We start from the raw sequence: 16,613 nt of genomic DNA, 5'->3' as shown, positions 1-16,613 counted from the left end.
AAAGTACTAGTGTAGTAGCAGCTGTCTGATTTTACAAAGAAAGATAAACCTATACTATGGGAAAAATATGAAGCGACTAAATGGGTTGCTTGATAGGACCAGATTTTAAAATCCCTAAAATAATTAGCACAAGTCTTGAATGGGTTGGGGGGGGGGGGGGGGGGGGGGGGTGAGGTAGCATAACATAAGCAGCATGGAAAGTGATAGCAAAACAGCATCTGCAGACTGTTCAAGTTTCTTTTAAGTAGGGATGGGTATTGAAAACCGGTTCTTGTTGAGAACCGGTTCCCACTGTTTCAATTCCTTGGAATTGTTTGCCATTTTTGCAAACAATTTCCTTATCGATTCCAGTCACCCCGAATGATGTCACTACGTTGCAGAGCGTCATTTACAGTACCTGGCAGGAAACATGGCAAACGCTAAAAAGTTTGGTCATACTTTACGAGAACAACAGGGCAACTTGCAATACTTGCATAGTAGATATTTAATTTAAGGGAGGAAACACTACAAATACAGAACCGGAGACAAAGGGCAGCCCTGGCGGAGCCCATCACCCACCGGGAACGAGTCCGACTTATTGCCGGCAATGCGAACCAAGCTCTTGCAACGGTTGTATAGGGATCGAATGGCCCGTAGCAATGGGCCAGACACCCCATATTCCCGCAACACCTCCCACAGGACACCCCGAGGGACACGGTCGAATGCCTTCTCCAAGTCCACAAAACACATGTAGACTGGTTGGGCAAACTCCCATGCACCCTCAAGTATCCTGGAGAGGATAAAGAGCTGGTCCAGCGTTCCGCCAGGGCTGCCCTTTGTCTCCGGTTCTGTTCATAATTTTTATGGACAGGATTTCTAGGCGCAGCCAAGTGGCGGAGGGCTTTCGCTTTGGTGGCCTCAGAATCTCATCTCTGATTTTTGCAGATGATGTGGTTCTGTTGGCTTCATCGGGTGAGGGCCTCCAGCTCGCACTGGAGCGGTTCGCAGCCGAGTGTGAAGCAGCGGGAATGAGGATCAGCACCTCCAAATCTGAGGCCATGGTTCTCAGCCGGAAAAGGGTGGAGTGCCCACTCCGGGTCGGGGATGAGTTCCTGCCCCAAGTGGAGGAGTTCAAGTATCTCGGGGTCTTGTTCGCGAGTGATGGGAGAAGGGAGCCGGAGATCGACAGACGGATTGGGGCTGCAGCTGCAGTAATGCGGACGCTGCACCGGTCCGTCGTGGTGAAGAGGGAGCTGAGTGTAAAAGCGAAGCTCTCAATTTACCGGTCGATCTACGTCCCTACCCTCACCTATGGCCACGAGCTGTGGGTAGTGACCGAAAGAACGAGATCGCGGATACAAGCGGCAGAAATGAGCTTCCTCCGAAGGGTGGCTGGCCTCTCCCTTAGAGATAGGGTGAGAAGTTCGGCCATCCGGGAGGGGCTCAGAGTAGAGCAGCTGCTGCTCCACATCGAAAGGAGCCAGCTGAGGTGGTTCGGGCATCTGACAAGGATGCCCCCTGGGCGCCTCCTGGGTGAGGTGTTCCAGGCATGTCCCACCGGGAGGAGGCCCCGGGGCAGACCCAGGACACGCTGGAGAGATTATATCTCTCGGCTGGCCTGGGAACGCCTTGGTATTCCCCCGGATAAGCTGGAGGAGGTGGCTGGGGAGAGGGAGGTCTGGGCCTCTTTGCTTAGGCTGCTGCCCCCGCGACCCGGCCCCGGACAAAGCGGATGAAAATGGATGGATGGATGGAACACTACAAATATGCAAAAGCATTTGCTCACAAAACACGCGATGACCTTAAATGAATGTCGTGATTTTAATTCCACTCCAGACTCATGAATCTCAACCCATCAGCAGCGGTAACGTTTGTACGTCCTCTCCCGTTAATGCAGCAGGTAAATAATCAACTAACAGTGCATATTATGTTAGTGTGATCTGCCTTATTACAAAACCTGCCATTACTGTGTGCTGCATTTAGGTGACCATGATGAGAGAGACAGACAGAGTCTGGCTGGCGCTCGCTGGCAGTTGTCACTGCAGTCTACCGGTAGCGTCTACTTTCAGGCCAGGATAGACGAATGTCACCGAGCAGTGACTCAGTTTGTGGTAAAAGGCTTGCACCCATTTGCCACAGCAGATGCCCTCAAATTTTCGGTAAGGGAATGTGTTTAATTGTAGGCAGGGACATTACTGGATATTCTTGTGTAATTGTTACAGAATAATTTATGTTATACTTTGTTATTGCTACAGAAGAATATTTATTTTATTATTTTACATTTACAATTTTTTTCCCCGGGGACCCTGTGAAACCCCATTGAAGAGCCATAGGCTAGATCTCTTAATATCTCACTGTTGGGTTTATAAGGCCATGCTACTCCTAAATTTCTATCTTGTTCAAAGGGAAGATATAAAACAAAGTTCTAAGCTAATCGGCCTTAGTGTTCTCCTTTTTTTTTAAAAGAATCAATAAGAGAATCGATAAAGAATTGAATCGTTAAACAGAATCGAAAATGGAATCGGAATCGTGAAAATTTTATCAATACCCATCCCTACTTTTAAGTCTTCTTTATTTTCTAGCATTGCCTTTCAACAAATGTTTCACAAAACATAAGAACCTGACAGTCAAAATCTCACCTGCTTTATACAGAATTCCATTCACATCTGAACCTCATTAACCTCTACCATCGAGAATATAGGGTAGGCTAAATAACACAGTCTAGACAAAGAAACAGGAATAAAATCATTTTTCCACTTAACAAACTCATTTACCCAACTAAACGGTGTGAAAAGTCAATCTCTTCACTTAATCTGACTCGTGAGGTTATTTTAAATGAAATAAACAATTTTACACAAAAGAAACAGCCCTTCATTTGGTTACACCCAATTGATATGATCAGTGACATCATATCCTATAAAATCAGGAAGTACTGGGGCGGCCATTCCCATATACCTGTTTCACATATAGGACCTGCACCAAGGAACACACAATGGTAAGTATAACCAAACTACATAAACAAATGAAAGATTCAAATCAACTAATGATGAAGTGACATTTCGCTTTAAGAACATTTGCAGAGATGTAATGAATAAATGGTAAATGGCCTGTATTTGTATAGCGCTTTATTTAGTCCCTAAGGACCCCAAAGTGCTTTACACTACATTCAGTCATCCACCCATTCACACACACATTCACACACTGGTGATGGCAAGCTACATTGTAGCCACAGCTGCCCTGGGGCGCACTGACAGAGGCGAGGCTGCCGGACACTGGCGCCACTGGGCCCTCTGACCACCACCAGTAGGCAACAGGTGAAGTGTCTTGCCCAAGGACACAATGACTGAGACTGTCGGAGCAAGAGCTCGAACTGGCGACCTTCCGATTACAAGACGAACTGCCAACTCTTGAGCCACGATCGCCTCAATATATAGACAATGCTACCACAAACAGACCCGGGATAGTATGTAGAGCCAAGGTTACATGTGCAGTGTCTACATTAAAGCTAGAGATGTGCTGATTGATACTGAAATATCGATTCCTCCGATACCAGTCATTTATGTTGTAGAATCGATTCTCACATTAAAATATTGATATTTTAGTAATTTAGGGTAAATTTGTAGTTTATCATTAACAGGACTTACTTACTTAGACTTAGATCCTCCCATGCCTTATGTGGCATATCGGGTGGCAAACGAACGCCACCAGGCTCGATCTTGTGTGCGGGCTTCAGCTTCTTCCAATGATATGTTCGATGTCTTTAGGTCTTGATGGACCTTCACCAGGTGTTGCGGGGATGTCCTCGTGGTCTTTTAATGCCCAGGGGTTGCCAGCACATCGCTGTTTTTGGAATCCATGCATCATCCATGCGGAGGATATGGCCGGCCAGTCGGAGTCTTTGGCATGCAACGATGTTGTGAAGTTTGACTGTGCCACTCCTTCGCAGGACCTCCTCGTTGGTGATGTGGTCGGTGTAGCGGATCTTCAGAATCCGGCGAAGACATCGCTGCTGGAAGACGTCGAGCTTGGTGTTGATGCAGGCCGATACCTTCCAAGTCTCGCTGGCATAAATGGCAGTTGGGATCACGATCGAATTAAGCACGCGGAGTTTGATCTTGAGGGAGATGGTCGGGGAGAACCAGATCTTGTTCATCCTCCGAAATACCGCAGCTGCCTTTCCAGTGTGGCACTTGACATCCACCTCCGCGTTGCCGTCATGGGAAATCGCGCTACCGAGGTAGGTTCTCCACTTCTTCTAGCAGCTGTGTCCCGATGTAGATCCCCCGTCGTGGGTCCATGGAGCTGACGTGCATGAGCTTCGACTTTTCAGAGCTGATCCTCAGGCCAGTTCCATTAATGGGAACACAATGGAAAGAAACTATATCATTCGGATTGTCTACATAGGAAGGAACTACTTCCTCTTCCGCCTTTCATAGTCATGTGCGAAATACGGATGTATAAATGTGTTGCAGCCCCTTGGCATGCACACTCACAACAATGGCTGCGCATAAATGGAGTCATGTGCGGACGTATTTTACATCCACAAACAGCCGAGGCGTGGTTTGCGATACATGTGGCAAAAAAGTAAGGTGTTGTGGCAGCTCCACTAACCTTGTCAAACACCTCAGAGTAAATCATATCACAGAATATGATGAGCATATGTTGAGGCAAATTGAAGAGGAGGAGAGGAGAGGGACAGGACAGGTGCTGCTAGGGCGAGACAGACGTCTTTCACGGAGTCCTTTAGTGCCGCAGGCAGGCAACGTGTTCAAATAGCGCACAACTTCAGTTTTTTTATTTCTATATGATGAATTCTGCATTATTAAGTGATAAGAACAATTAATCGAATGTCCTGTAATCATTATGACTCTATAATTTGAGATACAATAAAAGATGCAATAAATAAAATACGTTTTTGTACAAAGTATCAGTATCGGATCAGTATCGTCGATACCACCCTGAATTTTACTTGGTGTCGTATCGGAAAGGAAATCAGTGGTATCGCACATCACTAATTAAAGCATTATGATTGACTATAAGATAACAGAACACAAAATAACAATATATGCAAGTGACAAATGGCATTCAGTCCAGCCACTTTGTCACAGGATCAGTGAAGCAAGTTTTCTTTAACTGACCTTAGGTGTTTTCAGTAATGTAATTCTTCAGTTAGTTGAAGACTAATGTAAACCACCATTTGTCACGAATACGAAACATCATCAGTTGTGCACCCCCAACTCATTGGGTGTTTCAGCTGTTTATCACAATACACCCTCATTTACAGAGTATTTTCCAAAAGGTCTTTGGGATCATCAAGATGTTTTCTTCCAGACACATTCTTTTGGTGGAGTCATGAACACTGACTTCAACTGAGGCAAATGTTCTGGGGTCTTTTGTGACTTCTTGGATGAGTGATCACTGCACTCTTGGTCAGCTGGACACCCCTGGGAAGCTTCACCATGGTTCCATGTTTTCGCCATTTCTGGAAAGGGGAGCAATCACTTTTCACACAGGGCTTGAGCACTCTGATTGAATACTAGAGAAGCCTTTTTCCCATGAAATCTGTTTAAATCCCCCAAAACATTTCTTTAGAATCTTTTTGTTTATTTTGGCATTATCAAAGACAAGAGATAAGCATTTAAATCCAATATTAACTGAAACTGAGAATCTCTGAGCTGTTTCACCTGTTGGATGTCAGAATTTCCTTATCAGTTCTCTTATTGATTCTTATTAGGTTCTCACTGGTTCAGCTTTAAGAGTTACCACCATCTCTAAGCAGCATATAAAAGATGTTTTTTGCATTTTGCATGTGCATGCCACCCTGAACAACAAAGCACTGTATGATGAACAGTGTGTTTCTGTCCAACAGGGTACAAAGGTGCCATGGATTCAGATGAAAGGAGGATTGTTCTTGTGGGGAAGACGGGAGTGGGGAAGAGTGCAGCAGGAAACACAATCCTGGGGAGAGAGGCCTTTGAATCAGAACTGTCACCATCCTCTCTGACATCTGAATGCCATAAAGCAAAGGGGAATGTTGACGGTCGAAAGGTAGCTGTCAATGATACTCCAGGCCTTTTTGACACGAATTTCACTCAAGAAGAAGTATTGAATAGGATCAAGATGTGCATCTCTCTGTCTGCCCCTGGTCCTCATGCCTTCCTTGTGGTTCTTCAGCTGGGCAGGTTCACTCAGGAAGAGAAAGATACTGTTCAGATGATCCAGACCACCTTTGGTGAAGATGGAGCAAAATACACAATGGTGTTATTTACACATGGAGACCAGTTAAAGAAGTAAACCATTGAAAACTTTATTTCAGAAAGTCCTGATCTCATAGCCATCATTCGAAAGTGTGGTAACAGATACCATGTCTTCAACAATGAAATCAAAGATCCCAAACAAATCTCTCAGCTCCTGGACAAAATTGACAAGATGACTGTGGTTAATGGTGGAGGTTACTATACAAATGCAATGTTCATGAAAGCAGAGGCAGCCATAGAAAAGGAGAAAGAGCGACTCCTGAAGGAGATGGAAGCACAGAAGCAGAGAGAGCTTGATAAACTGAGAGCCAAATATGGAGGAAGGGCCACCAGAGAGAAGTGCAAGGTGCAGATGAGATATCATTATGAAGCCAGAGCCAGAGCTGAAAAATCAAATGACTTCACTTCAGCACCAGCAATAGCTGTTGCAGCAGCCTGTGGTGCTGCCATTGGAGGTGTGCTTGGAATTGCAGGCGGTCCGATAGGTTTGGCAGTTGGAATTGCTGCTGGAGCAGCTGTTGGAGCTACAGTTGGTGCTTTAGCAGTGAGAGTCTCAGATTGCTGCCACATACAATGAAGATTTTGGAGGATTAAATTATTCCCCAGGAAAATTTTGGCAGTTTTGGTCAACTGCATCTCAAGAAACATTTTTGCACAAATAAAGAATACGACTTTCCTAATCACTTTTTAATACTTAGAGAAATAATTTGAACATGTACAAGTGAGAGATACTCAACTGTTAATAACTTCACTATTATTTGTAAATGATTACAATCACTAATGGGGTGGCTGTAGCTCAGGTGGCAGAGCAGGTCAGCCACTAATCAGAAGGTCGGTGGTTCGAGCCCAGGCTGCATCCTGGCTGCATGCCAAATATCCTTGGGCAAGATACTAACCCCGTGTTTGCCTACTGGTGGTGGTCAGAGGGCCCGGTGGCGCCTGTGTCCGGCAGCCTCGCCTCTGTCAGTGCGCCCCAGGGCAGCTGTGGCTACAATGTAGCTTGCTATCGCCAGTGTGTGAATGTGTGTGTGAATGGGTGGATGACTGAATGTAGTGTAAAGCGCTTTGGGGTCCTATGGACTAGAAAAGCGCTATACAAATGCAGGCATTTACTAATGGAATATCAGTATCTATATAAATTCTGTTCTGGGAATATTTTGTATTTTTTTTGTCAGACTGGATTGAAAAAGTGTCATTCTAAGCAGTGTTGGTCAAGTTACTTGAAAAAAGTAATCGGATTACGCGTTACTGCCCATCTCTGATTCTAAGCTTGTTCAAGCACAAACATGAAACCAGCCAGTCATGCTGGTACGATATTCCACAACCTTGGACATGTGAGCTCTAGGAGAGATGTAGCTATCTATGTGAAATCTCTATACCAGCGGTCCCCAACCCCCGGGCCACGGACTGGTACAAGTCCGTGAGTCATTTGGTACCGGGCCGCGAGAGTTGAGACTTGGGTGTGAAATGTATGGTTTTCAGGGTTTTTATCGGTTTTTAGCGTAATTTTGTTATCGTTTTTTTCATTAACTCGGTTTTCCTGGGTCTTTTCACGTGTGTTATGAATAAATCTTCTTTTTTCGAGACCGGTACTAGTTTTATTTTGTTTGTATTTATCCGCAACTCCCTAAAGGCCGGTCCGTGAAAATATTGTCGGGCACAAATCGGTCCGTGGCGCAAAAAAGGTTGGGGACCGCTGCTCTATACTATTCTCTCTAATATTCTGGGGATTTTGCCTTGCTGTTGATCAACAATGGACTTGCACATTCAACTCAAAGTTCTTGATTAATTCTAATTAATTCTTTTGATGCTGGTGTTTGAAATGGAAGAAACTCATTTATTTTGAAATATGTGTCACCATTTAAATGACCTGAACCCAATTCAAAAATGTTCAGTGTTCATCTTTTGGACATGGATATACTGATATATGGTTGTTGTGTTTTGGCTATCGGTGATTGCCTTAGAGCAGGGGTCTAGTAAGGAAAAAAGATTTGCACTCACTTTTGCAGTTTTGTGTTATACAATATTTAAAATTTAAAAAACCCACTATATTTTCATAAATATTTGTCAGTGTATTTTTTGTTTTGTTTTTTTGTACTTCTCGAACACTTGAGTGGCCCTCCAATGAGATGACAGTGCTAGCAGTGGCCCCCAGCTCATTTGAGTTTCAGACCCCTGCCCTAGAGTGACTGTCTGCTCAACCTGGTATAGGTGTATAGACATGTTTGTCTGGCAGTCTCTCTAAGGACTTCAACAGTAAAATCAAGGCTTGAACCTCACACAGACCTTTGAAGGGTTGTAAACACACACGTTATCCTGTATATATCGTACTTACTATTGTTTGAGTACTTGCGATTATTTTATTGTACTTTTTATATTTTACATTTATATTTATTATTTATCTTGCACCAAGGGAGTGGCACTCCAATTTCATTGTACTCTGTACAATGACAATAAAGGCTATTCTATTCTATTCTATTCTATTCTATTCTATTCTATTCTATACACACACAAATGTTTTAAAGAAATTGTAAGTCAGCATGTTCTTGTAGGGTGAAAACAAAACCTTTTAAATTAAATTGCTTACATTGTGTCATTAGGGTTTTTGTATTTAAAGTTTCTTTTTTTCCATCTGGGTGTTCCAAATAGGTAAAAATACGATTTAAAAAAGGGTCAGTAACGTAACCCTAGATTTGTTGTGGGTGGCCTGGTAGATAGAGGTTAAAATAAAAATGCTTATTTGCTAATGAGGGACGGCACCAATTTATGCACTCATATTTTATTAGTTTATGGAGATAGTTTTTTCAGTCTCTTAGAATTGGGTGCTTGACAGTCTAGAAAGGCCAGCTTTTATCTTACACTGTGATGGTGAGCAAATAACTTGTACACTGTACAATCTACACTAAAGTTCAATATTTTATACAATGACGGCAGAAAAAGAAAAAAAAACTGAAAAAGAAAAAAGATGTTCCTATGTTTTATGTCTGCAGGTTCTAGGAAGCAGAAGAAGAGTGATGAACTACGAATTATTTTGGTGGGAAAAACAGGAGGGAAGAGTGCAACAGGAAACATCATCTTAGGAAGAAAAGATTTTCAGTCTGAACTAGAGATGGCACGATACCACTTTTTTATGTCCGATACCGATACCGATATCATAAATTTGGATATCTGCCGATACCGATATGAATCCGATATAGTGTTTTTTAATCAACAAAACTGTTTTTTTTTTTATATCTTGCTGCATTTTGTATAAGTTCATAACTCAAGTTTAAAACAACAACTACACTAAAGCTATTCTGTTATACCTGTATGCAAAACAAAATATTTCATAGTTCAGCAATACTGATCAATCTAATAAACTTAAACCTACACCATCCTCCCTATTCTGGTATTTTAAAGAGTACTTAGCGTAAATATTAAGCAACCTAACTAATAGGGTTCCAACTCCCAGCAACAACAAAAATAAATAAATAAAAAATAGGGAACCACCCCTCACGCTCCACCTCATGATGCTTAATCGACGTAATCAACCTTAATTTGATGCAGTGTGAAAAAAAATGCACAGAAATCAATTATTTTTCAAGAAATATTAAATAGATTCAACATCTTTCTTCAACAAAATTGCAGACTGCACAGATGGTACCTTCCCAAAGGAAAAAGTACTATATCTTACTAGGGTATATATATTAGACTTAATAGTCACTATATACAGTAATTGACTTCTATTCCTTTTACATCAAATTAAAACTTTGGGTGTCAGATAATTATTTATTAAAAGCTCGACATTTTAAATGAGAATAAGAAAGAAAAGTATGTCTTTGTGCCCCCTTTTCCCTGTTAATGCCCTATCGGCCCCCCTGGCTAAACTTTGCTAGATCCGCCCCTGCACAGTTACCAGCCGTCAGCTACGTAGAAAAAGATCCTCGAGTAGAAAGTAATATTAAATAAATTCTAACAACAGCTTATCAAGCTTAAACGTGTTGCTGTTGTTTATCCGCTGGTTTCCTCTTTCTGGTGCAAAGTGGGCCAAAACCAAACAAGAGAGACGGACTCACGACAGAAAAGCCGATCAGCTGATCATTAAGCAGTTTCATGATTGAAGTAGCAGCAAGAAGAGGCAGTCGCTTGTTAAGCTTAACGCAGGAATGCTTTACAAACATTCAGAGATGGACTTACACACTTGCTTTACTTCTCTCGGGGATAACTTTGTCGGAGATGAAATGCCGGGTTGCTAGCGAAGCTCCAAATGCTATCCAGACCACCGACAGATCCCGCATGCCACAGCCGCTCTATCACGTGATGCATACTGCTTCGACGTGCTAACGTTCTGAGGCGAGTTACGGCGTGTTGCAAGTTTTGTGAGGTGCTTTCGTGATATTTAATGGATCGTATTACATTTTTTATTTTTCTCCGATATCTGATCCAGTAATTTAGGTCAGTATCGGACCGATACGTAATATCGGATCGGTCCATCTCTAGTCTGAACTGTCCCCACCGTCCTGGACATCTGAGTGCAAGAGAGCTCAGGGAGATGTGGAAGGTCGAAAGGTGACCATCATTGACACTCCTGGGGTATTTGACAATAATGTGACTGAAGAAGAAGTGTTAAAAAAATTAAAATATCTATTTCTCTGTCTGCTTCTGGCCCTCATGCCTTCCTGATGGTCCTAAAGCTTGGTAGGTTCACACAAGAAGAGGAAGACACTGTGAAGATGATTCAAAGTACTTTTGGTAAAGAGGCAGCCAAATACTCGCTAGTTCTGTTCACACATGGAGACAAACTAAAGAAACAAACTACTGAAAATTTCATCTCAAAAAATTAATGACTTCAAGAGCTCATTGAGGGTGTCTATGGCAGATATCATGTCTTCAATAATGAAGTGGAAGACCCAGAACAAATCAGGCAGCTTCTAGAGAAAATTGACAGAATGACTGTGGAGAATTGTGGGGGTCACTACACAGTAAACATGTTGAAAAAGGCAAAGAAGGCCTCAAAGAAAGAGAAACAGAGACTTGCAAAGGAACGAAAGGATGAAGAGCAACAGAGAAAGAACAACCTAAAGGCTGAAGTCAAAAGAGAAATGAATTTAACAGGACAGTCAGTGAAGCATGCAACATGTCTGTTGCAATAAGAAATTCTAACTTCATAGAAGCAAAAAACTATTGCCTAGTTTAATGTATTACTTTTATAATATTGCTTTTTGGCTGTAGACTATGTTGTTAACTTGTTTTAGTCAGAGCCAACTTTGCTTAACAAAGCATTATCTACATTGCCAAAAGTATTAGCTCATCTGCTTTACCACGCATATAAATGTGAGTGACATTTTATTTTTAATTCATTAAAATGTGATTTAATATGTAGGTTTAATCTGATGTTAGCCCACCCTTTGCAGCTACAACAGGATTAGTTCTTCTGGAAAGACTTTCCACAAGGTTTAGGAGTGTGTTTATTGGAATTTTTGACCAGAAGCGCACTTTTCACAATCTTCCTCACCAAACTCACTTATTCATGTCTTTATGCACTGTAAAATGTAATATTGTGTTTAATTAAAAATATTAAATAAGCTGAACTCAATTTTTATCAATTTGTTATTAGAACTCAATTTAAATAAGTTACAAGTACTTTTTATGCAAAACGCTGATAAACTCAATTTATTTGAGTTGTCTTAACTTAGAAAAACTAAATAAGCTGGAAGTTTTGCTTCTCAGTGCGGAAGGATGAAAGATGTGTTTTGAAAATGCCACGTCACTACCGTCCTCCTCCCTCTTGGATCAGTCCGCATGTTCATGGTGCCAGCATTTGTTATGGAATATGTTGAGCAAACCTGGAGAAGCGTCAGCTCAAGAGATTATTGTCATTGCTGTGAATCTTTACCTGATACACTGACTTGGTAAGTAAATGTTTACGCTTATTCAAACTGATTTTGTGGCTTCTCTTAGTTTAGCAGCAAGTTTATAATCTTGCTAGCTAGTTAGTGTTAGCCTAGCGTTGCTGTTGCCGCTGGGCTCATGTTACTTAAAAATTAACACACCCTTAAAAACCTTACATAAAACTATGTCGGTGAAATTTTCTGTTGATTGTTTGAAATAAAAAAGTGAGATAAGAGCCCAGACAAAATTCTTCGGGAGGTGCAGCCATTAGGGGTGTGGTGTGGGGGGTATTTTCAATCCATAGCCATAACTAACTAACTAACTAACTAATTATATATATCATGTTTAACCTGAGTAGCAAAAGACCGCAGGGGGTTGAAAACAATAAGCCAGGAGTTAGCTGTGCTCATGGACTCTATCAAGCCTTAACCTCCCGGTCAGCTATCGCGCTGGTGGATAACAGAGCTCTCCGAAAACGTGGAAGCACTTTTGCAAATATGTGATATTTTGATAAATTAAGTAGATATTTGAGCATTACACAGCTACATTCTCACCTGAAAATATCTTAAAAGGTTATTTTGTGACCCAGAAAGGGTAGTCTGGGGAAAAGGAGGATGGCATTTGTCGGCTGCGGTTGTCGGAGCCTGTGCGTACTTATTGGCCAATGGCGGAGGAGCGCGGCTAAAAAACTTATTACTTTTTCTGAGTCACAAAATCAACTTTTAAGATATTTTCAGGCGAGAATGTAGCTGTGTAAAGTTCAAATATCTGCTCGATTTATCAAGACATCACATATTTGCAAAAATGCTCAGACGTTTTCGGAGACGTCCATTTTTTTCATGCTTTGTGGCAGCTTTTGAACATCTGTGGCATCTATTAATGTCAAATCTAGCCTTTATTTAACAACATAAGCAAACTCCATGTTACAATGATTGCACAGCCATTAAGGATCAAATCAGTTTCTGAAAAATGTTCTGTTTTTTCTCCCTCTGCTTGCTTCTTACTGTCTTTGAGGCTCGGGACCAGTACTCCTGCTGTTGGACAGAAAGACATCAGTAAGTATTCTGGTTTTCCAATATATTAGCAACTGTCAGTGACATTTATAATAATCAGGCTGAACTTTAATCATACTTTAGATCAGCCTGTTTTACTTATTGTTTTATTTGTGCTTTGGTTTGGGGAAGTTGTTTCTTTACTGATCTTTTCCTGTCTTCTGTTATTAGACTTGAGATATGACTGCGCGATGCTGTTGCTGGTGACTCCAGTTAATTCTACAAGACATGCTGTGTAAGTAAACAAACAACAACAGTTTGGTCTGCATTTCTTGAAAGATCACATCCCCCAAACTTAGTTTAGAGGGTCTACACTGTATATAGTGAAGTCTGCAAGTTTTCTAACAACAAAATTTGTTTTGTGCCCAAATCATTTTGCACATCATTAGAATGAAAGTTATTGGCCATGTTTGCATAGCCCTTTTTAAAATGATGCTTTCATGACATTATTGTGTGTTGGGTGGTGGTCAGGGCTATCCAGACTGACAATTGGGACACTGAATGTCACCTCTCCGGTGGGGAGGGAGCCTGAGATTGTCTAAATTTGAGTCTGTTTATACCAAATGCAGAAAAAATGTTTTAAGAAAGCAATTAAGTTCATGTTCCAAAAAATACGATTGTTTGCTTGCAGGACAACAGGAGAGATGAGTCCTCCATCACAGATGGTGTGGTCAGTGAAGATGGTCGCCTGCAGGTTCAAGCTCATTGCATCTCCAACCCACATCCAGTGACACTGTACTTAAGGGAAGTTAAAGACTTTCTTCTGCACCTACATTTGGATCACCTCGATCCATGATAGTCATTCAGGCAGTAATGCCTGGACTGGAAACAAGCCATCCTTAAAATATTACAACATTCCAGCTCATGTGTTGGAATGCAAAACAAATGTGTTGTTTAAATCAGAGACTGCACTTGTGACAGAACAACAAATATTTTATTTTGATTATATAAGTAATGTAAGTACAAAACAAACTTGTGGTAGGCCTAAACTTATTTTCAGAATAATTACATCTGAGACTTTGTTTCATTGTAAGATTACAACAGTGATGGCAATATAATTGTTTGTTGTTCAGCAGAACAGTGTCCAGTATGTTGGCTTTTATACTTTGTTGTGTTTGAAAATAAAAGTTGGGCTGATTTTAACATCGTTACAAAAAGTGTTGTTAATTATTTTTAATCATATTCAGGTTACCACAAATAGTTTTTTCATTTAGTTGAACTTGAAATGTTTGTCAGTAGGTAAACAATTAGTATTGTACAGTCAGTATCAAGTTATTCTTAATACTGTAGACTTGCACTGTATAAGTTGTCCTAACAGTCATCTTAAGTAAGCTTTACTTAGTTTTGTTCAGGCAACGAGTTTCCTTAATTTTTTTGAGTTCTGCGAACTAACAAGGCTGTATAGTGTACTCAAAATGAGTAAGTTGCCCTAACTTGGTCATCTTACGTAAACTTGATCCAATTTTCTTGAGTTCTGGGAACAAATGAGCTTGTACAGAGTACTCAAAATAAATAAGTTGTTCTAATTTAGTCATTTTTAGCTAAGCTTTACTCAATTTTTTTGAGGCAACGAGTTTCCTCAATTTTTTTGAGTTCTGGGAACTAATTAGATTTTACAGTGTGGACCTTGCTTTGTGCACTGGTAAAGAGGCAAACTACAAACTGTTTACACAATGCTTGGAGCATAAAATTGTCCAAAATGTCTTCGTATGTTGAAGCTTTAAAAGCTTCTTTCACTGGAACTAACTCCTGAAAAATAACTCTACACATAACTCCCCAACAATAAAACTACACTTGGCACTGTGCAGTCAGACAAGTACCATTTTCCTGGCAATGACCAAACCTAGACTCGTCCTTTGGATTGCCAGACACAGAAGTGTGATCGTGACTGTAGAGAACACATCTCCACTCCTCTAGAGCAGCGGTCCCCAACCTTTTTTTGTGCCACGGACCGGTTTATGCCCGACAATATTTTCATGGACCGGCCTTTAAGGTGTCGCGGATAAATACAACAAAATAAAACTAGTACCGGTAGAAGATTTATTCATAACACACGTGAAAAGACCCAGGAAAACCAAGTAAACGATAAAAACGATAACAAAATAACTCTGAAAACCGATAAAAACCCTGAAAACTATATATTTCACACCTGAGCCTCAACTCTCGCGGCCCGGTACCAAACGACCGGGGGTTGGGGACCGCTGCTCTAGAGTACAGTGGTGGCATGCTTTAGACCACGGATGCAGGTATGGTATGGATGCAGCTGCTGCCAAGGAAATCCATTGCTTGAGGCTCTCTACACACTGTTCTTGAGCTAATCTGAAGGCCACATGGAGTTTGGAAGTCTGTAGCAATTGATTCTGCAGAAAGTTGGTGACTTATGTGCACTAGACCCCCACTTTGTGATCTGTTTTTTATAATATTATATACTATATATATTAATGTTATAAAATTTGTTATAATATTACTACCTAGGGCTGCCACGATTAGTCGACTAGTCACGATTACGTCGACTATCAAAATTGTCGACGACTGATTTAATAGTTGACGCGTCGTTTGAAGCTTTGTAAGATCACAAAAGACGCAAGAATAAGTAGTAGGATTTAAGAGTGTAATAACGGACTGAAACAGAAGATGGCAGCACTGCATGTACAAGGATGCCAGCTGCTGTTAAACCCTGAAGAAGAAGAAGCAGCTGTGTCACAGAATTCATAGCGCGGCCCTGCTCAGTTTCCAACAATGGCGGCAGCTAGTTAGTTTTATTATTACTCTTATTATTCTTTCTGGGTCACAAAATAAACTTTTAACATATTTTCAGGCGAGAATGTAGCTGTGTAAACCTCAAATATCTGCTCAGTTTATCAAGACACCACATATTTTCAAAAGCGCTCTGACGTTTTCGGAGACGTCTGTTACCCACTAGCTGGATAGCTAGCCGGGGGCAAGGCTCACTAGAGCCCGTGAGAACACCGGACTCCCAACAAATCGTTTTCAAACCCACCGCTGTCTTTCGCTACTCAGGTTAAATATATATGTCAATTAGATAACTTAAAAATGTTATTGTTTGGCTTTTTTTTGTATTTTATTTGTTCCTGAGTAAATCGGTTTGGCTGAGATTAAAGTTATAGTTTTTACACAGATGGATAAACATCAAGCAGACAACTGATTATCAGAAGTGTGAGATGCTGGAGAATATACTCCGGTGTCCTGTTATATTTTAGATAGCAAGGAGTTTATTAAACTTCACCGAAACAATCTGCAAATTTCATTAAAATTTAATAAACTATCATCTTGTCTTTATTTTTAGTTAGCACAGACCTTACACACTTAAAGCTGTAAGCTAATGATAGTTATATAAGAGCAGATGCATGCTTGTGCAGTAAGCTGTACGTTTTAGGTCCAATGGATGCATGATCTGATTAGTCAACTAATCGCAAAAATAATCGGTGACTAG

The 16,613-nt window shown here is 41.1% G+C and overlaps 2 pseudogenes; both read left to right on the top strand.

Annotated features, from left to right (window-relative positions):
* Positions 1-5,856: 5,856 nt before the first annotated feature.
* On the top strand, positions 5,857-6,813 carry LOC146646047 (GTPase IMAP family member 9-like; annotated as a pseudogene).
* Positions 6,814-7,538: 725 nt separating this feature from the next.
* Positions 7,539-13,890, top strand: LOC146646046 (GTPase IMAP family member 9-like; annotated as a pseudogene).
* Positions 13,891-16,613: the final 2,723 nt, after the last annotated feature.

Source organism: Rhamphochromis longiceps, linkage group LG19 (assembly GCF_057381845.1).
Source record: "Rhamphochromis longiceps isolate RC_006_pf linkage group LG19, R_longiceps_female_GT1.1, whole genome shotgun sequence".
Classification (NCBI taxonomy): domain Eukaryota; kingdom Metazoa; phylum Chordata; class Actinopteri; order Cichliformes; family Cichlidae; genus Rhamphochromis; species Rhamphochromis longiceps.
The sequence above is the reverse complement of the archived record's forward strand: the minus strand, read 5'-3'. Positions and strand labels throughout refer to the sequence as shown.